This window comes from Carcharodon carcharias, chromosome 2 (genome assembly GCF_017639515.1).
Source record: "Carcharodon carcharias isolate sCarCar2 chromosome 2, sCarCar2.pri, whole genome shotgun sequence".
Classification (NCBI taxonomy): Eukaryota; Metazoa; Chordata; class Chondrichthyes; order Lamniformes; family Lamnidae; genus Carcharodon; species Carcharodon carcharias.
The window spans coordinates 162,197,635-162,221,470 of record NC_054468.1 but is presented as its reverse complement, the minus strand read 5'-3'; the positions used below and the strand labels follow the sequence as shown (position 1 = coordinate 162,221,470).

Sequence of the window (23,836 nt, the reverse complement as noted above, 5' to 3'; positions counted from 1 at the left end):
ATCTCTGTTTTAAATAGGTGACCTTTTATTTTTAAACAGTGACCCCTAGTTCCAGGTTCTCCCACACGAGGAAACATTCTCTCCACATCTGCTAAAATCTGCTAAAAACACCTATTTGTGGGTCTGCACCAGCACTGGAAATAGAATATGCTACTGGCCTATGTGAAGAAGCTGCTACAGATATAATTGGGTCATTCTTTTATTTTTGAGGTTTTGCAACAAACCATTAATTCAAAATATCTCTCATTATTGCTAACATATTGACGGATAGTATAATTTGGTTGCATGTTTACAAAAAAGAACAAAGACAGTTTCCCTGATAACATGTCCAGGAAACAAAGGGATAGTTCAGCATCAGCATCAGCAGCAAGTTTCACATTAAATAAGTCAATGATAATAATAAATATGTTTCATTATATAATAAACTTTTATTCAGAATTTATGTTTTTGTTACAGGGGGCCTGTGGAACTTCTATAAAACAATAGGGAGGCCTCAGACCTCAGGGAAAAGGAAGCTATTCAGGGGCTTCACCATATAAACCTAAGCTGAAATTTCAGTGTCCTACTGAGGGAGTGCTGCAGTGTCATAAGTGCTGCCACTCAAATGAACTGTGAAACTGAGGCCCTATCAGCCCTCTAGCGGAACAGAAAAAGACCCCATGCACTACTTTGAAGAGAAGAGGATTTCTCTCAGTATTTATCTTCCAGTCACCATCACTGAAAACAGATGACCTGGTCATTAACACATTGCTGTTTGTAAGGCCTTGCTGTGAGCAAACTGGTTGCCAGGTTTGCTCTACACAACAATTCCTCAAAAGTACGTCATTGGCTGTAAAATACTTTGGGGCATTATGAAGTTGTGAAAGGAGTTACATATATGCGAATATTTTCTCTACTCTAATCCTAAAAGCTCAGCGTGCAAAATTCATTCACCCTGATTTTTGAACACGGGGTTGCATTTGGCAGCATGCCTATGCCCATTGGATATGGGGTGGGTAAGGCAGGAAGTTGGCCTGCTGATTTCACTTCCACGTTTGCATTATAGCCACCAGCGGCCCCAGACTCCATTTCTGTGCAGACGTCCTGTGCACACTCCTGGGGGCTGTTTCTTCACAAACTGGTAATGTCCAGGTAGCTTTCCCTTCTCAAAAGGGCAGTCCCAACAAAAAGGAATTTTCAGCAATACACTACAGGCTAATGGATCATTACTTCTGGCCACTGAAAGAGAAGGCCTGTTACAGCAAGGGAGGCAGCAGGCTCCCAGACTTAGCACTACTGCCCTGTCCAGATGTTGAAATCAGGAGGGAGGCCATGTTTCTGGCAGGAGGCGAAAATCTCTCCAGAGGGAACTTGAAAAGGGAGTGGGGGCATGTGGTGAGGGTAGTGAGTGCTCAGAGTTGGCCTGGCAGCAGGGTCGAAGAAAGTTTGTCCTTAGTTAGGTAGCCAATGTGAGTGAATGCATCTGCACATGACATCTCATACTCCACCCTCACAATGGTCAATGCACCACCCCCACTTCACTCATCCAGCAGCACATCCTGACACTCAGGACTGACCCCTAACATCCTGAGACTATGGTGTGGATTTTACGCACTCCCGCCAGCATGTTTGAATTCAGGGTGGCTTGTAAAATGCAGTGTGTGGCCTTCCCACTGCCTTCCCGCCTGTCCTTCACCTGCCTCCCATTTTACAGGAGGTGTCAAGCAGCCCGCCCTTCTTTGAGCCCATTGGGCTCTTAAGTGACCAATGAATGGCCACTTAAGTGCCTCATTTCACCTTCACGCTATTGTACCCACAGCAGACGAAGGCTCACTCCAGGTGAGTAAACCACAACTGATATTGGGCAAGAGTGGGGGGAATTTCCTTTGGGAGGCCCCTGTGTCCATTGGAGCCTTTGTCCAAGGTCATACTCCCCCTTAACCCTTACCCCTTGGCTTCTCAAACCTAGCTCCCCACCCCCACCTCACACTTCATTCTGGTGTCTGCCAGCCAGGCTCCACTTATGCCCTGAACATATCTTGAAGTCTAGCTCCTCTTCTTCAGGTTCTGCCTGTGTTCCCAGCAGTGGCCACAGCTCGAACCAGGTGCTGCTGGAACAACAGAGCTGCTGGCCAAGTTACTTCCTCCCCAGACGGTCGGGAGGTGGGGGGGCTGAAGTTTAAATCTTAGGCAATTTTAACACTACTTCCAGCATAAAATGGTTGCAGGGCAGGCGGTTTTTTGGTGGGTGGTTTCCCTAATGACTTCTTAGTTGGGAGGGGCCAAGAATATGTCACCCCATAAAATCCTGCCCTACATCTCACCCACACACTTTTGAAGCATACCAGCTGAACACACACAGCTCTCACTGCCTCCACATACTTCCAGCTATTCAGCTATGGCTGGCATCACCCAAACACACTGACACACAATCAGTGACATTGTGTACTCCCTCTTGCAGGAGAAGGTGACAGACAGGAGGAGGACTGGGGTGACTACGTGCCAACAGCTCCCTGGAAGAGATCATGGGCAAAGGCATTACAGAGCTAGTGGCATCTGGTGCAGGGGAGACCATTTTGGGTACAGGTGAGTTGCTGCCTTATGTATCTTTCCCATTAACTCCTAACCCTCATCCTGAAAGGTGCCATGAAATAGAAACTGTAGATAACATGACCGTGGACTTCCTACCCTCGCCCCCCACTTCCTTCAGTCCTACCCTCCTCTTATGATCTTGTACCTTCACTTGGCCAGGAACTGCTGGCTGCAGAAGCAAGTGGAAGATTGAGTGGAGGAAGAGAGCTTTGAGGAGAAAACACCATCACTTGACCTAACACTTAGCCCCCAGCTTAGATCCTGGCACTTGGTGTAACATAGAGGTGAGTTTAGGGTCAGAATCAGCATGTGGTGAGTCACCGGTCATATGAGAATTGTAGCCAGGCCAGGGGGAAAGGTTAGCTCATGTAAAAACTCCCCAGAGGGTGAAGTCACAAATCACTTGCAGGGGACTCAGATTAGGACCTCATTGGGGCAGACTGGCAATGCAAGCTGAGGTGCTTGGTGCTTTGGCAGACCTTTAGTCACGCATGAAGATAAGAGCATGAAGATGTCAGGCTCTAACGTGGCACAGGGCATCACGCAGAGATTCCACTATGGAAGTGATGGGTGCAGAGTAAAGGGTTAACTCTAATGATAATTACTGAGCATGTGCGTAAAGTGCAAGGTCACAGTGATGTCACTCACTGAGAGGAGATGAGGAAGAATCCAGCCATGTCTTGGTCTTACTTAACCTTTGTAAATAGTTTCTGTGTAAATAAATGTTTTTGAATGAAAAACCATTACCTCCAACAAGATCTCTTCTAAAGTAAGAAGCCAACAAATCCCGAGACAAACCACAACAACGGATGGTGGCAGCCACAAAGAAACAGTAAAAAACAACAGGAAAAGCCACAAGAGAGACCCAGTAACAAGGCAGAGCAGCGGGTGAAGGACTTTGAGGCCAACCCAGCAACCACACCGGAAACAACTGAAACACAAGGGCAGCCCAGCGACTGGCAAGACAAGCTGCGTGGGAAAAGACAATCTCAAACCAGGGTGAGAAATGGCTACTACTTTACCTCTACCAGAATAACTTCACAAAATAGACGGCCCCAGGCAGGTTGAGCAATGGCAAAATTGGTGAAGATGTTTTACCCCATGCTGCAATGATTCAGGTCTTGCGAGCAAAGAGAACAAAGATCAAGTTAGCACTTTGTTATATGCTGTTGGAAACATAGTGAACAGCGTGTTAGCCAGACAGGGGGTGTCATCGGAGCCTTTGGGCAGAATCGTCCCAGATTTGCACTAAGTGCGGTAGTGGGCAAGAAATAAGTCATTCTACCCGCCGGCCTCAATGGCGGGTTTTCACACCATATCGTCCCATTCCCGCCTCCTTAATTATGCAGCCACAAGAAACACACTGTATCGCTGGCGGGCAATCTCCAATTTGCCCGCCACACCATTACCTCTCTGCACCCTCACACAGGGCGCCATATTCGTACTGCAGCCACATGCACACTTCTCAATGCTTGCAGCCCAGGGCTGCTTCGGTGAAGACATGGCCCCAAAAACCAAGAAGAGTGCAGCTCCCCAATTCAGTGACACATCCCTGGGATGCCTTCTGAATGCCGTGGAGGTCATTGCGATGTCCTCTACCCCCATCTGGCTGCAGGAGGCCCATCAATTTCACCACTCCGGTTGGGAGGTGGTGGCAGAGCTGGTCAGTGCCAATGCTGCACACAAGAGGTCAGCCATCCAGTGCAGAAAACAGATGAATGATCTTATCCATGCCGCTAGGGTAAGGCAATCATCTCTTCACTCTAAACTCTTACACACTCAAGCCCATCACATCCACTGGCATTGCACTCACTGCCAGCTCAGGGGACATCACTGCTCGCTCTCTCACACGCACCCCCACATCTCCATCTGGCCTCATGTCCTTTAGAGACTGCCTCCTCAGCCCTCACCATCTTGAGATCACTTGCACAGATCAACATGTGCCCCCACACCCTGGGGTACCCCTCGTTCCCCAGTACAGCCCTTGTCCTGCAGCCTCTTCCCTTGCCTGAGGCCACTTCTCCCTCTTCCCCAAACAAGCCATAGCCCTACAGCCATTGAAAAGTCACCCCCTGATGGTGGGTCAGGACCTGCCCGTGAGCCCCCATAAAAATGATGTGATGCTGCCTGTGAAGACTGGTACTGATGACCGCGAGTGCTAAGCGACGAAAAGTACGCAGACAAACCTCAAAGTTCCGAGTGAAAGTGCAGCTCGCCAGGTACACGTCGCTTATGTACAATTGTGAAACATGTCGGCATGATCTGGATGATCCAGCGTCAGGGGATGATTCTGGCCAGCAGAGCTTATAATGAGATGCCTATGTATGGAAATTAGGTTCCCAATGTGCAGTGGTGGGAAAAGCGACCCACCATTAACAGGTGGAGCGGACAATTGCAAACTTATTTCACGACAGTGTAAAACCGATTTTTGGCCTTCTCGTCATATTATTCCCCAACACCTCCCAACCCCCATGAAACCTGACGGGACAGGAAAATCCAGCCTTTGACTCATACTTCAGTCTTTGTAAAATTATCGTCATAGAGAAGGTGAAATTTAATCGACGCACTCAAAAATAGGGTGAAGGGATTGAGTCAATTTCGCAACAAATCATACCGCCTAGCCGAACATTGAGAGTATGGAACACTGGAACACTAATAGTGGACCAGATGAGAGTTAGAATAGTCACTGGCATTTTAGATGAAAATCTCTCTGAGTTCTTACAATCTCGGGAAGATTTAAATGTAAGTAAAGCTGCACAACTGGCCAGACAGGCCGAAGAGTGGAGGCAGAATTAGGCTCATGTCAGGGATGTGACGGGAATCCCCCAAGAACAGCCCAATGAAGTCATCCAATTTGTGGGTTGTAAAACCCAAAGTAAAACCCAAGGCAGCAACACTGAAAATGGGAGATGGAGAATTAGTGATCGACTCTGAAAGATAGAAGAAGTACAGATTAAAAAGTGTACAGCACAGGAATTTGAGTTAAAAGGTATATATGTAAATGCAAGGAATATAGCAAACAAAGCCGATGAGCTGAGGGCACAGACACATGGCAGCATGATACCATTGCTAGAATGGAAACTTGGCTTAAGGAGGGGCAAAAATTGCAGCTCAGCATCCCTGGATATAGGATTCTCAGGCAGGATAGGGAGGCGGATAAAAAGCTGGTTAAAGAATCAATTACAGCTGTGAAAAGGGATGATATATTAAATGAGGCACCAAATGAGGCCATATGGGTTGAGCTCAGAAATAAAAAAGGGGCAGCCACACTGTGAGGAGTGTATCATAAACCCTCAAATAGTGAGAGGGAGAAAGAAGAGCAACTTTGTAGGCAGATTTCTGAGTGCAAAAACAATAGGGCAGTAATGGTTGGGGACTTCTGCTACCCTAATATCAACTGGGATATGAACAGTGGGCGCAAAATTCTTGAACTGCATTTAAGTGAACATTTTTAGCCAGCACATAACAAGCCCAATTCTAGATTTAGTCTTAGGAAATGAAGCTGGGCAAGTGGATGAGATACCTAGCTGGGAGTTGGAATGGATCTGCAGGAGACAGTTGGGAGCTGAAGATTGCCTATAAATACAGACTGGGGATTGCAGAGCGGCCTACCTTGCTGGGGGTCAGATCGTGACTGAGCAGTGCATTGTTTCATTGTTTCACTGCTTCAGCTGTTGGGAAGCTGCAGTCGGGAGGGGGAAAACAACTGTTATGTCACGGGAGGCCAGTAAGTTGGCCGGTAAGTGCTCAGACTAAGTGACTGTGTGAGAAACCAGCTTAGGACAGGCAAGTTAATGTAGATCTATAAATAAAAAGAACTAAAACTTTAAAATAATAAACCAAAATTTGAAAACTTTAAAATTAAAATAATAAAGATAAAAAAGTAATAAAAATAAAGTAATTTAAACAAACATCTAAAACACATACCTTAGTGATTAAGAAGCATATAACCTTTGGTTGTCAGTGGTACTAGCATTCAATAAAAACAGTAAATTGTAGCATACATAGGAATAAAGTAATTAAAGTCAAATAACTAAATAACACAAGTTAGATTGGCGGGACAGGTGTTTTGCAGCTGTGAGATGTGGGAACTTTCGGACGCCAAGGTGATCCATGACAAACACGTCAGCAGGAAGCGTAAGCAACTTGAGGAATTCCGGATCAGGATTATTGATCTGGAAGCTGAAATGCAGACACTGTGCAACATAAGGGAGGGGGAGAAATATCTGGATACTTTGTTGCAGAAGGCAGTCGCACTTCTTAGAAGAGGGTCATCTATTTTGGTCAGTAGTGAGGGACAGGAGGATGCAACTGTCAGTGAGGCAGGTAATGGGACCGAGCAGACAGGGCTCAGTGTTGGGGCCCTTGCTGTTTGTTGTATATTATTGCATTGGACATAAATGTGGGAGGTATGATTGGGAAATTTTCAGATGACACAAAAATTGGCCGTGTAGTTGATAATGAGAATAGCTGTCAACTTCAGAATGATATCAATGGTTTGGTTGAGTGGGCAGAAAAGTGGCAAATGGAACTCAATCTGGAAAAGTGTGAGGTAATGCATTTGGGGAGGGCAAACAAAGCAAGGGAATACTAATAAACAGAAGGATGTTGAAAGGGCCTGAGGAAGTGAGAGACTTTGGAGTGCATGTCCACAGGTCCCTGAAGGTGGCAGGACAGGTGGATAAGGTGGTAAGGAAAGCATATGGAATGCTTTCCTTTAAAGGATGAGGTATCGAATACAAAAGCAGGGATGTAATGCTGGAACTGTATAAAACACTGGTTAGGCCACTGCTGGAATTTTGTGTATAGTTCCAGTCACCAAACTACAGGAAGGACATAATTGCTCTGGAGAGACTGCAGAGGAGATTTACAAGAATGCTGCCAGGAACTTGAAAACTGCAGCTTTGAGGAGAGATTGGAATGGCTAGGGTTGTTTTCCTGAGAAGTGAGGAGGCTGAAGGGTGACCTAATTGAGGTGCACAAAATTATGAGGTAGACAGTAGAGACTTGTTTTCCCCGGCTGAGGGATCAATTACCAAGGGACATAGATTTAAGGTGATTGGTGGAAGGATTAGAGGGGACATGAGGAAAACCTTTATCATCCAGAGGCTGGTGGGTGTCTGGAATTCACTGCCTAAATCGGTGGTTGATGTTGAAATGCTCAACTCATTTAAAAGGTACCTGGATCTGCATCTGCATCTGTAACTGGCAAGGCTACGGACCAGGTGCTAGAAAGTGTGATTAAAATGAGTGGCTATTTCTTTTTCATTTTTTTCTGGCTGGCACAGACATAATGGGCTGAATGGCCTCTTTCTGAGCCGTAACTTTCCTATGGTTCTATGGAAAAGGCGTCAACCACCATTTTCCGATATCCCCGCTGTGGCAGAAAGAATGTCCACAGGTGGGAAGAATGTCCTGCCCAAATTGTGCAGTGCATTTAGGTGACTTTAGAGTGGTCTGCCATCCCAGGAAATCTGTGTTTACTAGACAAAAGGAGAAATCTGTTAAAATAGCTTCCATTCAAGAACTTCAAGACCTTGACAAAATGGGTAATCACCTTCCTAGGAGAAATAAAGGGAAAACATTTCTTTTAGTAGTAGACTGCTATTGCCACTGGATAGAGGTGGAAAGGCTATTGGCCCTGATAATATTCTGACAATAGTACTGAAAGCTTGTGCTCCAGAACTTGCCGTGCCTCTAGCCAAGATGTTCCAGTACAGCTACAACACTGGCATCTACCTAGCTGTGTGGAAAATTGCCCAGGTATGTCCTGTACACAAAAAGCAGGACAAATCCAGCCCGGCCAATTACAGCCCCATCAGTCTACTCTCCATCATCAGTAAATTGATGGAAGGGGTCATCAACAGTGCTGTCAAGCATCACTTGCTTAGCAATGACCTGCTAACTGATGCTCAGTTTGGGTTCTGCCATGATCACTAAGCTCCTGACCTTGTTACAGCCTTGGTTCAAACATGGATAAAAGAGCTGAACTCCCAAGGTGAGGTGAGTGTGACTGCCCTTGATATCAAGGCAGCATTTGACCGAGTGTGGCATCAAGGAGCCCTAGCAAAACTGGAGTCAATGGGAATCAGGGGGAAAACTCTCCACGATTGGAGACATACCTAGCACAAAGGAAGGTGGTTATGATTGTTGGAGGTCAATCATCTCAGTTCCAGGACATCACTGCAGGAGTTCCTCAGGGTGGTGACCTCAGCCCAACCATCTTCAGCTGCTTTATCAATGACCTTCCTTCCATCACAAGGTCAGAAGTGGGGATATTTGCTGATAATTGCAGGTTACAGCACCATTCACGACTCCTCAGCTACTGAAGCAGTCCATGTCCAAATGCAGCAAGACCTGGACAATATCCAGGCTTGGGCTGGCAAATGGTAAGTAACATTCACACCACACAAGTGGCGGAAAATGACCATCTCCAACAAGAGAGAATCTAATTATCACCCCTTGACATTCAATGGCATTATCATCACTGAATCCCCCACAAATGGGGGTTACTATTGACCAGAAACTGAACTGGACTAGCCATATAAATACTGTGGCCGCAAGAGCAGGTCAGAGGCTAGGAATCCTGCAGTGAGTAACTCACCTCCTGACTCCCCAAAGCCTGTCCACCATCAACAAGGCACAAGTCAGGAGTGGGATGAAATACTCCCCACTTGCCTGGGTGAGTGCATCTCCAACAACATTCAAGAAGCTTGACACCATCCAGAACAAAGCAGCCCACTTGATTGACATCCCATCCACAAACATTTACTCCCTCCACCACCGACACACAATGGTAGCAGTGTGTACCATCTACAAGATGCACTGCAGGAACTCACCAAGGCTCTTTAGACAGCACCTTCCAAACCCACGACCACTACCATCTAGAAGGACAAAGGCAGCAAATACATGGGAACACCACCACCTGGAAGCTCCCCCCAAGCCACTCACCATCCTGACTTGGAACTATATTGGTGTTCCTTCACTGTTGCTGGGTTAATATCCTGGAACTCCCTCCCTGACAGCACTGTGGGTGTACCTACACCACATGGGCTGCAGCGGGTCAAGAAGGCAGCTCACCATCAACTTCTCAACAGAAATTAGGGATGGGCAATAAAAGCTGGCCAAGCCAGCGAAGCCCACATCCCGTGAATGAATAAAAAAAACAGCCACATGGCCTGACCTCTGAAGCCGTTATTGCCTCTTTGAAGGAAATGTCCTCTACACATGGCATTCCAGACATTGATAATGGACCATAATTCTCCAACAAGTGTTTTCAATCCTTTGAGATGTCGCATGGATTTGTGCCACGAGCTCCCCAAAATGCCTTCAGTCTAACAGACAAGCTAAGCGAGGAGTATGTACTGTAAAAAACTTATTGAAGAAGAATGCCAACATTGAGCTCGCTCTGCTTAGTTATCGCTCCACATTATTACATGAGGGGTTAGCCCCATGCGAGCTCCTGATGGCTAAAGACCCGACTTCCTTTCCTACCCCACACCTCCGCTGGGATTTTTGGCTCCAGATTGCGGCAGGTGCGTGAGCTAAATCTCGCGGAAAGGCCCAAAACCGGTTTTACAATGACATAAAACAAGGATGCGATTGTGCACGTCAACTGTCAGTGACATGCCGCATTTCCTGCCGCCGAACTTTGTGAACCCCATTAGCATAAACTAGCATCTCATTATCACACCTACTTGCCAGAATTATCCCTCCATGCTGGATTAAGAGCCCACTTCGGCGCGCAATTAGAACGACCCATTTCACAACAGGATTTAAACAACATGCAGCTGGCAACCTGCACTATGTTCGAGACTCCGAGGTTAGTTCATATACCTTGCATCATACAGTGCTCTCAGGTCAGCGCCAGGCTTCACAGGCTGCACCACATTGGTTTCAGGGGGGTCGTACAGGCAAGTGTCTGCAGCTAGCACACCAGGGTTAAGGCAGAGGTGGCTTTTACTGTGCTGGAGAGCAAGGGCTCCATTGGGGAAGGGGCCAGACAGTACTGAGGGAAGGGGAGGGACTGCTGGGCAAGGGCTCCACTGGGGGCAACAAGCAGGGAAGGTTGCACTGAGACACATGACTGGAGGGGGCACTAAAACGTCACCCAACTGAAATGATAGTTGTAAAATGAGGACAAAAACACAGCTGAGACAGGTTAGCAGCTGTTCAGTTGACATGTAGGGAGTCAGGAAAGTGAAGCAATAAGGCCCAATCATGCAAAACTGATCCCTCAAAGTGCAAATGATTGTTCCTCTAGTTTTAACCTCTCATTCACAGTCTTCAAATTCACCAGGGTATTATGCAACTGCAGGACTATTGGGCAACTGGACAAGCTTGAGGACCCCCTTGGAAATGCAGCCATTCACCACTCAAAGAGAAGAAGCCTCGGACCCCCTAAATTAATCTCATGTAATCTCTGAAGATTCCCAGTCATGTTTAGTCCAAACAGTGCAGTCCTGGAGTGCAGGCAATGATGATCCCAGCTGACTCTTGTGTGTTTCTCACTGATACTGCAGTAAGGAGACCATCAGGAAGATGGAGCCTGGTGTTATCACTGCCTGCATTATTGCTTATAGGCAGGAGAGAAGAATGTGATGGAGGCACCTGGCTCTCCAAAGGAGAGGAACAGACCAAGGGCTGGCAGGTTCTCCTGTGGATGCAGAGGATGACCCTGAGAGAGTTGCCATTCATAGGTGCCTCGGGCTGTATAGATGTTGCATGTGTTATCTGCAGATGAGTGAGAACAAGTGTCGCTGACGCCTCCACATGTCAAGGTACTTGGTGACTCCCATTTGCCACATTCTGCAGGATTTGGTGCCACGGGGACTGGGAGGGCATCCATTACCGGTGGCTGTGAAAGTAACGGCCACACCCTACTTCTACACCAGTGGCTCCTTCCAGGGCTCCCCTGGGGGGCCTCTGCGGGATCTCCCAAGCGTCCGCTCACAAATGCATCCAGGAGGTCATAGATGCCATTTTTGCAAAGACCCACAATTTTGTCAAAGTCGACAGAAATCAAGCAAGCCAGGACACGAGAGCACTGGGCTTTGCTGAGATTGCTAGTCTTCCATAGGGGCAGGGTGCCAAGTTCCCTGTCAACAGGCAGCCTAGTATGTCACTCAGAAAGGCTGCCACTCGCTCAATGTGCAGCCGTGTGTGACCATAACAAACTTATCATGCAGGTTTGTGCCAGATACTCATAAAGCATCCATGACTCGTACATCCTGAGTAGGTCTCAGATCCCTGACGCCTTCGAGGGACCACACAGGATGCAGGGTTGGCTTCTCGGGAACAATGATTAACCGCAAATGACATGGCTAATGGCGCCCGTGCAGCAACCTCAGACTCCTGCTGAGAGAAGGTATAATGAGACTCATGCCGCAATCCAGACATTGGTGGAACATACCATAGGGTTCCTGAAAATGCAATTCCGATGCCTGGACAGATCTAGCGGAGTGTTCCAGTGCACTTCCCAGAGGGTCTCCTTTATCATCGTGGCTTGCTGCGTGCTACACAACCTGGTGCTGCAAAGGGGGAGGACTTAGTAGATGGCGAGATGGAGGAGCTGCACATCTTCTCCAATGAGGACGACCTTGAAGGGGATGATGGCGATGAGGTCATGGAATCCGAGGATGCAGGTGAAGAGGCCATTGCATGGGCTAGGCGAGGCACGCGTGCATGTGAGGTCCTCATTGCCGGCAGATTCCAGGAGAAGGATGACGAGATGCACTGAGGATCCTCGTGGACATCTCTCCTCCATCATGGGCCAGCATGAACACCAGCATAGCTACTCTTCTAATTTCACCCATGTACTTCCAGATGACAGTGCATTATTGCACAGAATGCTCATATTGCTTTGATGCTTTAAAGGATGAGCAAGCCTCTGGGGCATGTGTCCATGCTGAGATGTGATGCTATCTGGAGGAGGGCGTTTTGGCATCAGACATCAGAAAGTGCTGCATCTTCCCAAATCCATCCAGCATCCCAGTCACAATAGCAACCTACAAGACGCAGGGGCACTGGCATGATCCTCAGTGGGCCAGTGGCTGCATTGCCTTCAATCTGGCAAGACTCCTCAGGGAGATCCATCAGAACCAACGCATCCACACACCACGTGTTACATTGCTGGTGAACTAGAAACTTAACACTTGGGACAAGGCAGCTGATGAAATACCGATGCTGTGACTGCACTTAGAGATGACTCAGTCAGCTGTGGTACACCTCCCAAAATGACACTGACGTCCGGCAGTTTAAGTTAGGGACCCTGCGCTGCAATTATCCTGACCCTGGTATGGAGATGGAGCACCTGAGCATGATGAGATCAGACACTGGCTGCCTGATCTTGAGATGCCTTCTCTTACACACAACCAGTGTGCCCTCATGGCCAGCCCTGGCCCTTGCAAAGTCCAAGATGATCAGACAACGTGAAGCCCCCAAAGGTATGCGCCATTGCTAATGACGAGCACTTCTGCTTCATCACATATTCGCTCCTATCCTATTGCTCCCCTCCACATTATCTGAAGCAATGATGTGCAATTCCAGAGCATGTTTAAAGGCTGCTTAAACCTCCAGAAATCACCATTTGGAAGTAGCATCAGTAACCTCTTGGAGTGTCAAGGCATTGGGACGACAGCGCTGTCTACCAGCTTTGTGACAAGACCATTCTCCCTGCACTTGTCACAACTACAGGGTGAGAGATGCTTAAGGTTGGATCTCTCAGTGCATGCACATAAAATGTGCCATTGCTTTGTCACCTTGAGATGTTAAGGTGCTCCTACTTTTTGCTGAGATCAGCAAATTGACACAGGGAATGTTGGAAACCTGTTTGGCTGAGGACAGCTCTCATAAGCTCTGTGTATAGACTCATATTATCAAAACCCTGCCGAGCAATGGCGGGCAGTTGGAGTTGGACGGTACATGAGTCTCCTCCGTAAGTGAGCACGTATTTCCTTAAACAACACACCTTCAGCTTTCAAGAATACAGACAAGATCGGGGCTCACCTCTGCCTCAATCGTACAGAGCCAAGAGGGCACATGACAGGACATTGCGAGGCATGGGAACGAGGTTCGTTCCACAAGCACACTTAACATGAAGGCACAGGCATTACTGATATGCAGAATTATGTTGAGATGGTAGCACACTGCACAGAAGAGAGGCCCAGGTAGCACACTGCACAGGAGAGAGGCCCAGGTAGCACACTGCACAGAGGAGAGGCCCAGGATAGAGACCATTGCCATAAGTAGGTGCAAGAACCAAGGTATCACACATGACTGACAGTAACACAGCTCATCATAAGAAGGAGGCACAGACAAGAGGCGATATGAACTGATTGCGAGTCTATTTACAGTTTGGACATTACATTCATGTTGTGAACACCCGTGCCACCATTGTGCCCCTAAATCTTTTTAAGTTTCCTACTCTACCGTTACATCTCGGTGCTTCCCTGACATCCACAAGGGAGGTGGGGGCAGCCTGCTGACTGCTGCGCCCTGTTGTCTGTGATGATTTTGGCTGGTGTCCTCTGGAGGGTTGAGACCTGGAGGACCCTGGCCTGCTTTGGTTGTCCTGCTGTGGGGCAGGTACAACCTCCTCAGCCTGTGCAGCCTGTGGAGCTGGAGGTGATGGGGTTTCAGGAAAAGGGGGTTAGGATCAGCCGGACACTCCTGGAGTCACCTGGGTGGGTGGCCCCGGGGTGTCCAGCTGCTGGTCCTCCTCCCTATGGGTGTCCGAGGGTCCCTGGTTGAATCCTTGAGGAGAAGGGGCAGCTGAAGTGAGATTGAACTGACTCGCAGCCTTCTCACTGATGGATGCCACCAATGGCTACAGCGATGGAGTTCAACTCCTGCAGCAGTGCAGGACTGACATCGTGGACCAAGGTCTCCATGGTGGCCGCCATCCTACCAGTGTGGACCTCAGTGAGTTGGCATGCCGGCACTATCACCTCAGACTGAAGGCATACAGATTCCTCCATTGTGCATTGCAATCTGAGGAGTGCAGCTCACACCCCGGCTGATGTTCCCATGTTTGTCTTTGCAGCTCCAGCAACTGATTTAGCTCATCATTGGACTTGGACTCAGCAGAATTGTGGCCCCCAGAGCTGGCGATCTCTGATGTCCCTGTCTCTGCCTGCTGTGGACCAGGTTGGTGCTCTGTGCTCGCCAGATTGTGACCCTGAGGCTAATCTAGAACTAGGTGGCACTGAGGTATGTGTCTCTGCCCTGGTAGTGGGTCTGGGTGAGTGCTGTGATGGGTCTTCAAAGGTGCTATCCTCAGGTTCCTCATCCGAGGTGTCGTCAAAGCTGGAGTTGAGGGCCTGGTTCGTGGATGCCCTCAGCAGCTTCCCAGAAGTGCCTACTAAAGAAAGGAGGGACAATTAGTGCATGTCAGGTGACTCTGAAGCAGGAAAAATCACTCAGTTTGGTTGTCTGATGGATGTTATAGTGCAGGATACTCACATGGGTGTGCACCACCGATCTCACCATCAGCGCAGGCATGGTCCACATCCTCTCCGGCCAGCTCTATGGTTCTGTTCTCAAAGTCTGTGAGAACCTTGATCTCGGGAACTTCATCCCAGTCTGGAACCTCTCCTCCATATTATGAGCCAGCTTGTCCTGGATGAAGACAGATGGAGATAGTGTGAGCAAGATGCATGTGGGGGCAGATGATAAGGATGTCTAGCATGTGTGGGTGGCGAGTGGAGACTTGGACAGGATTAGGACACAAACTCCAGAGGATGTGAGGCCAGATGGAGATGTCAGGGTGTGTGGAAGTGAGTTGTGATGTCTCTTGAGGTGAGATCCTTGCGAATGTGTGATGGGCTTGTGAGTGTGAGAGTTGAGAATAATGAGATAGCTGACTTATCCTGGTGGAATAGAGGAGGCTGTTCATCATCTTCCGCCTCCCAAGCTGGATTGGGAATCCTGCATCCAGAGAGGGGGTAGAGGACATCGCGTCAGGCCTTGACTGCATCCAACAGGTGCACCAGTGAGGCATCACTGAATTTGGGCACAGCATGGAAGACATGTCTTCACTCGAAGTGCCCTAGGCTGGGGAGTTGTAGGGAAATGTGTGTAAAATAGTAAAAGGGGTAAAGACTCGGGTGGGGGGGGAGCAATGTAAAGTAAAGGGTTAACTCTAATGATAGCTACTGGGCATGTGCATAAGGAGCTATGTCATAGTGACATCACTCACTGAGAAGGGTTGAGTGGGAAGCATCTCAGAGAGTAGCTCCCATAGGTATTGGTCTTATTTAACCTTTGCAAATAATTAACAAGAAAATAAATGTTTTTCAACCAAGGACCATTACCTCCAGCAAGATCTCTGTTAGAGTAAGAACCCAAATAAACCCACAATAACAGCACTGCCAGATTGACCCATGATGGAACGTCTGCTGGATTCTGTCTCAGCTTCCACTGCAGCACAGGTGGCGTATTGCCCAAGTATCAATACTGTAGTGGTAGTACTAATACATGGGCAGCACTTTGCCTGTGCTGATGCAAGTCGCAACATTGAGGAGCCAAGGCTACAAATAGGACACACTGAGGTATCTGATGGTGGCTAAAGGGCCAGGAAGCAGCAGCGGAATGGGTGAACAGATGCTGAAGACATTGGTGAACAGCCTGGACAGCATCCCTGAGTTTGAGAAGCCCCAAGGAGATGAAGATTCCTGTTGTGCCTGGGAGACTAGGTAATATGGTTCATGTGGTTATGGGAAATTAGCAATAGGAGTTTCACCAACTGGTTAGAGATCAGGAGTTAAGCTTTCGATGGTATCCAGGTGGATCTGGAGCATCGGCCGTGAATATCCATCGTAAATAGTTTGCTCATCCAAGTTAAGCTTTCCCTTTAATGCTTATGAAATTTGATGCCAGTAGAATAAAGAACCCCTGTTTTATTATCTTCTTGCAGTTTGTGTGCTTGAACCTCATGTTATACTTGGAGACCTGCCTTTGTGTACACTCCAGTCACCTCATGGCATGCGGGAAGCAGTCAGCAGCATCTTCCGCACTTCTACAATGGTGGTAGGTCTGCTAGAAGCAGCGCTAGGCAAAAGAATTTCATGCTCTTAGTGTCTTTATCCAGTAAGTTGCTGACCCATAAGGACAGTCCCAGGTTTGATCTCCAGACTGTAGTGGTGGCTGAGCACAGCCAGGTGTGCACATGGCGGGGCCACAATGGCCTAGTGTCCCTTGTTTAAGGACTGGTGAATCAACCAGGGTCCTTACTCATGAACCCTCTCCAGCAACCAGTGCTGGAAGCATCTGTGTATGAACAATGGCTGAAGACAGGATAAAGCTTAGCTGCGATCCCCTTTCCCTGTTGCCAAGTTATTGTTAACGATGAGGAATGAGGATGAAGAATGGCAGCTTGGCTGATGTGCTTGGATGTGACGAACAACTGCAAAGCTGTAGCCCAGCCAACAACAACAGCAACAGCTTGCATTTATATAGCATCTTTAGCATAGTAAAACATTGCAAAGCACCTTACAGGAGTGTATCAAAGTTTAGCACTGAGCTACATAAGGAGATATTAGAACAGGTGTCCTAAAGCTTGATCAAAGAGGTTAGTTTTAAGGAGCAACTTAAGAGATGGAGGGATGGAAAGATTTAGGGAGAGTTTTTCAGAACAGAGGCCAAGGCAGCTGAAGACACACTAACCAATGATGAAGCAATAACAATCAGGGGTACACAAAGACCACACCTTAGTTGGGGAAGGGATAAAAGTAGCAAACATAAGAAATCATTTTTTTCATAAATGCAGTTGCTCAGAATTTGTGCAATATCATAGCATTGAATTTCCCCATAGGTTTCCAGACCCTGATGACAGGACCAAATGGGGCCCCCCCGAGTCCACACTTACCAAAAGTGAGACCAGAATGTTAATTTTCCTGGAAGCAGCCTCCTAATTGGCCACCTCCACATTCACTGCTCTAGTTAGGACGGCAGGTGATCACTCATTGCTGCCTTTCCAATCAGAGGGCTGGCAGCTCTAGAGAGAGAGGTGGACAGTGGTGAAGCAGGGCGGTGATCCCCTGGAGGCATGGGTTTAGGTGAAAAATTCAGAGGGGTGAAAGTGGTAGGACCCTCGGAATAGATGGGAAACCCCTCCGATGGTATTTTCTGCACTTCTGCCCGCGCCCTCGACATTTGGGCATGGAGACTATGGCTTGCTGTAGAGGGACTGGCTGCCTGCACTGAACTGGCAGCCTCTGCACATGGTGGGGGAGGGGGGCACTCCGTCAGCAGTAAAATTCTGAGGAGGTCACAAATTCTCCCCTAATAGTGGCCTTAACGATGTTTATTGGCTGCCCGACTCCCAGTAGTGGGCAATGATTTTATTTCCCAACCTACCCCTGAGAAAGTTTCCCGAGAACAGGAATACATCAGGGAGCCATCCAGATGCAGCTTCCCCCTATTTACTGGCCACCTGCCTCCAAGCCTGCCACCACGAGGCCGTGAAAGCTCAGCATAAAGTCAGGTCAAACCACTAGGCAAACTAGGCAGTCGCCTAGAGCAGTAAAATTTGTGGGTGGGGGAGGGTGGTAAAAAACTGAATGAACTATTCATGAAAATACATACACAGGCTTTAGCAGTGGGAATGAAAGATCTAGACCTACTGATATGCATCCACATATACTGACATACAAATGGATTTCCATGAATTTACGATGCAGTCTTTCCCAAACTTTCATATTGTATTACTCATTTTGATTTTTTGCAACAGTTTTACAAATTTGTACATCTACATGACTATTCCTAAACTGTGAACTAGTAAATAATATCAATGAATATAATTTAATCTAGCCCATTCTATAGTAATGATTATTGTTTCTATAAATTGTGCATTAAATCATCTGGTAATTGTTGCAGGAACATCATGTGAGCCATATTACACATTATAATGTGTATTTCTTCTAGCACATATCCTGTGAAAAGTATAGAACAATGAAAATGTACAATTAGTTCATAATGTTCTCCTTTTTCATGTAAAATAAATCTGTAATTATAAATACTAATGCACAATATTAATTTTCAAAAGTCAATTGTGGTGATATGGGAAAAGGCTGAAGGTTTGCCTAGGGCACCTAACACTCTTGCACTGGCCCTGCTGGTAGTGTGCGATTATGGAAGAGTAAGGGGGAATGAGCTGGGTGAGATAGTTACTGAACAAGGGGGCATCAGACAATATCTGCTCTGTAATAGGTATCACAATGGACATGACAGAGAATTCCAATGAAGGCGATGGCCTCATTCAAGAGGAACCAAGGCTACAACAGCAGCAGAAAAGCATTAAGTAGGCTAAGGGTGGAAGGACTGGGGGACCTGAACACTGTGCTGGAGAAGGGGCACAACTGGGCCAGATATAGAGAAAAGAGCAGAGCTGGGCCTGCACCTGAAAAGGAAAAGTTGGACTAGGAGGCTCAGGCCTGGAGTGACAAACAATATCCAGAGGAGGATTCATGGAGGGGAGAGGTTGGATTGCATGGACTGGCAGAAAGGAAGATGAGGATATGAAAATGGTAACCAGCCCAATCTCTAGACCTGTCTTACATTGCAGTTGGAATGTAAGAAGTGTGGATTAGAATCCAGCAGAAGAATCAAACTGTAGCTTTAAGCAAACAATTGGTGAGATAGTCTAGGAGCCAGTGAAGGAATGCTGTAATCCATTATGGTTAATATGAAAATGTGAATGGTCTTTAAAATGATAGCCGTTTATTCAAAGTTTTTGCCAAAAAGTGTAAATATTTTTGCATAAACAAATTTGTATATAGAGGTGCTGGAGGTGAATCTGTGTCAATATGTTTATCACAAAGAGTCCAGACCAGACAGATTAACTCACCTATCTTTGAGCTGCTGGGTGTTGGGTATTTTCTGTTACTGTTTTAGATTTTGGGCAATTTTTTTGGTCTTTTTGAGAAACTGTTTCTGGACTCATACTGCCAACCTTCGGCCACTAGAGGGGGCGGTTGATTCATTGTTTCCCAGTCAGATACATTGGCAACTGTTATGTCTTCTGGTTTCCATAAGTTAAAAATAATCACACTTTGGACTCAAAATGCAAGAACTTCATCGAGTGTATTCCTTTAAGTTCTCCATGGGGCTGGTAGACTGATAAACTGTTACTCAGTATGTGACAGCAATGCAACAGCGATTATGGTACCCCAGAATGTATATCCACATAATAATTAGTTCCTAGTTCATAACGAATTGTTATGATCCTTGACCATACCCCCAGGTTTTTGGTAAGATTTGGTTAGGGACCAATGACGTTTTGTTTAAAAGAGACAAAATTTGAAATTCAAGACACTTGCTCAGTGAAAAAGGCCACAAGATTCCACGGGTTTTAAATTTAAAAAAATTTCTATACAAGGTCGGAAAGATAAAACAATTTAAAGTATCTATCTTATACTCTAACATTCAGGGTTAGTATGAGGTACATGTGAATTAACAAGCAAACTGTGGATGAATATACCACACTGTACCATAAATGACAGATGTGACCAAAATAGAGTCCATGGTTTCTCAACAACCCACCCAGACATCAGTGAACATTGTGAGTCAACTAATCTCACTGAAATTATGTCTCTCTCACGAAGAATTCCAGTCTTCACCTTCGAAAATATCACCTTGGAATTTTATCCAAAAGTTGATCCAGCTCAAATGGCATCAACAACGGCCCACTTCGCAGGGTTTCAACCTTCTCCTGAGCCCTCTTTGATTACCAGGGCTTCCCTGAACCCTGTTCAATTATCAGGGTTTCCCTGGGCCCTCTTCACTTTAAGTCTGCCAACTGAAGTCCTTTTCCTACTTTTTAACTTAACTGGGAAATCTTCCTGTCCCTGTCCCCTGTCTGGGACTCTTAGCTTCAATGGTGTCCCACTACTAGTCACAATACTCGGGTTTTTGCATTGTTTTCCATCTCTGCTGGTGCACTGAGCCTATCCTCAGCCCAAAGAACTTACATTACCAAACTGCGTTTATGCAGTCCTCTCCAGTCTGTGCAAACGCAGTAAGTCTGAAATTTGTTGGGACTTGGAGTTCCCAACCTCTGCTCTCACCCTTAGGGTAAGCTGGACTCCATGACAGAATAATATAACAATATAACATCCCTCTTTCTTTAAAAGAGGACACAATTCCCTTATATCAATATAACTGTTCCAATCATTAACTGATTTTCTAAACTAAAGAAGATTAACAATCGGCTTTTATAAATACACAGATCCCCTTGAGATTCTTATATAGCTTGTGTTCTTTTCTAAAAATACTATTCATGGTATGAGGTAGATGGTAGGATGTTATACCTCCATCTTGTGGATGTGGTATTCATCGCTCTCAGTGGTGAATTTGCATGCTGCACAGGCTGTGTTATGTATATTGCTCCTGTTTTTTAGAAGCCTTCCTTGATGTTGCTAATGTTGTGTCACTTGCTGGTGACGTTGTTGATGTTGTACCACTTGTTGATGATACTACTAAGCTTTCTCAATTGTTAGTGATGCTGCTGGTGATATTGATAATCTTTTCTGCTTTTCCAGCTCAGATGTGGGTCAAATGTGAATTCTGTTCCTTTCATTCTCAATGATTATGACCTTGGAGTCTCAACTTCACCAACAACTTTTGGATTCCAGGTTTTCATGGTTTGATCCTGTACATGTACAGTTTGTCCTTTGAACAGCTCAAACAGGGATTTGGCATACTATTGAAGTGTTGACCTCCATCTACCTGTGCATCAGTGAGTTGTTTTACTTCCTCCTGATCACTTGGAGAGAGGATCTTGCTTGGCAGAGTTCACTTATAATTTCTTCCATTCAACAGCTCTGCAGCTGATTTCATGTCAGCCTTGAGAGGTGTAGATCATGGTGACAATAAGGCAAGTTTGGGTCTTCCTTTGTCTCTTGGCATTTCATGAAGGTTCTCTTGACTGTCTGGATGTGTCTTTCTATAAATCCGTGTCACCTTTGGTAATGTGGTGATGATTTTGAACCCCATACTGTTAAAAGAATTCCTTAAATTGTCCAGAGATACATTGGGTTCCATTGTCACATATTGTTCTTTCAGGAATTCCTCGCTCAGTGAACAGAACTTGTACTGCTGAGATGATTGTTATAACTTTCAAATCTTTCAACTTTCAGGTACAAGGCAACTTTGAGTAGTAATCTACAACTATGAGATGCCATGCTTGATTGCGTGTGAATAAATCGGCTCCCACACTATGCCATGGGGTAGGTGGCACGTCAATAGTTACCATCTCCTCTTTCTGCTGTGTATTTCTGTATTTCAGGCATGCACTGCTGGTAGACATCATCCTCCTGATGTGTTTGTAGATCTCTATCCAGTACACAGCTGACCTGAGCTTACAGTTCTTCATTCCCATGTAGCCTTCATGTATATTCTAGAGAAGTTCTCCGTGCATTGTTTTGGGTATGATTATTTTGGATCTGGCTATCTTCTAGTGAGATATCATCTCCGATAGACCAGTACTGCCATATTGCTGGTTGTGCTTGCTGTATGTTATCAGACTATCCCTGGATCACTTGCTGAGAGAGTATCTGTAACTCTTCACCTTTGGAGGTCTCATCTCTAATTTGAGACAGTTTCAGTGGTGTTACATTCACTAGGTGATGGATCTTTAGACTTAGATCTTTTATTTCATTGTTTACTGAGCTAAACTGCAACTATTTGCAACTGCTTAACTCCAGGATAGCAGGATCATCTGTTTCAGTAATTAGAACCTACAATTAACATTTTTTAAAACAAAAACAGAATTACCTGGAAAAACTCAGCAGGTCTGGCAGCATCGGCGGAAAAGAAAAGAGTTGACGTTTCGAGTCCTCATGACCCTTCGACAGAACTAAGTAGGAATAGATCTATTTCTACTTAGTTCTGTCGAAGGGTCATGAGGACCCAAAACGTCAACTCTTTTCTTTTCTGCCGATGCTGCCAGACCTGCTGAGTTTTTCCAGGTAATTCTGTTTTTGTTTTGGATTTCCAGCATCCGCAGTTTTTTGTTTTTAATTAACATTTTTTCCTTTGTGTGTCCCTCTGATTTGGGTTGTTCCTGGCTGTCGAATCTCAGTTCCCAAGTGTTCCATTAGCATGACATTGCTTGGCTTCAGAGCATCTTTCCTTGAGGAGCCATTTTGTTTCAAATCTTTAGGAAATATCTTATAGTCTGAGCAGGATGATGTTACTATGTGCTCCGGTATTCAGATTTATGGTTGTGGGTTTATTTCTCACTCTCTTCCTGATCTTAGTTGTGTGAATTTCTTTTCTGTGGGAACTGTTGCAGTTCCCAACTATTTCAGTTGTGAGCTTCCTGTGCCAATTGTGTTCTTAAACTCATTGTCATCTTCCAGTGCATGGATGTTTTGGTTTCTTTTCCTTCTCATTCGCCATGTTACTCCATCTCTGATAACTCATTTACTATCTTCTTGCTTTGTCCTGCGCATCTTTTCCCAGTGATTTAGCTTTCCACCAAGCTCTGCAGTTTGCTCCATATGTAGGATATTTCCTACTACCTGTGAACTCATGTGGTCATCCACAGTTCTTGCTCATCTTCCTCTCTCTCTGGTGTGCCTTCTTCTGCTGCTGTTTCACATGCCAGTTCTGCTGCCTTTCTCTTGACTTGACTGAAAGCCAGCCATTTGAGTAGTCAGTGTCTTCATCTGGCTGCTTGCACCTTCCTGTGCATTGGCAGTGTCGACAGCCTGCAATTTTGTGAGCTTGTCATTTCCAATCAACTCTTTTTGTACTTCAGGGTGTACAGAGCCCCAAATGAACTGATCTATCAGCCTTTCATCTAGGTCCCTGAATTTACATTTTCTGGATACCTTCTTCAGTCTTGTTAGGAAATTGTCTTCAGGCTCACCTGATTCCTGTCTCAGGCCTTGAAATTCATATCGATAATCTGATAATTTGATGTTGGATGAAGATGTGTGCTGAATTTTTCAAAAAATTTGTCTGGATTTCAGCTGTCATCTTCACTGAGTTCCCAGTTATCAAATAAATTTAACTCTTTCTCTCCTGCTCACAAAAGGATGTAGCTGACCCTTTCCTCTTCATTATTGCTTTTTAGAAAGCTACTGAATGTTTAAATTCTCAAGTGCCTCTGTGACATCATCAGCCTCCCAATTCACCATGGCTGGAGCTGTTTCATGGCTGCGGCAACCATTTTGTTTTTGCACGATTCATCAGTTTTTTTGCCCCACTCTCTCTCTCACTAACTCAGGTTGATTTTTCAATCCCTTTCAGCGTTAACTTT

The 23,836-nt window shown here is 46.1% G+C and overlaps 1 long non-coding RNA gene across 1 annotated transcript; it reads left to right on the top strand.

The window, feature by feature from the left end:
- The first annotated feature begins 3,238 nt into the window (after nt 1–3,238).
- Nucleotides 3,239–16,572, top strand: LOC121275277. Its single transcript, XR_005942377.1, has 3 exons — nt 3,239–3,570; nt 14,615–14,718; nt 16,487–16,572. It is a non-coding gene; the product is annotated as an uncharacterized LOC121275277 (long non-coding RNA).
- The last annotated feature ends 7,264 nt before the right edge of the window (nt 16,573–23,836 follow it).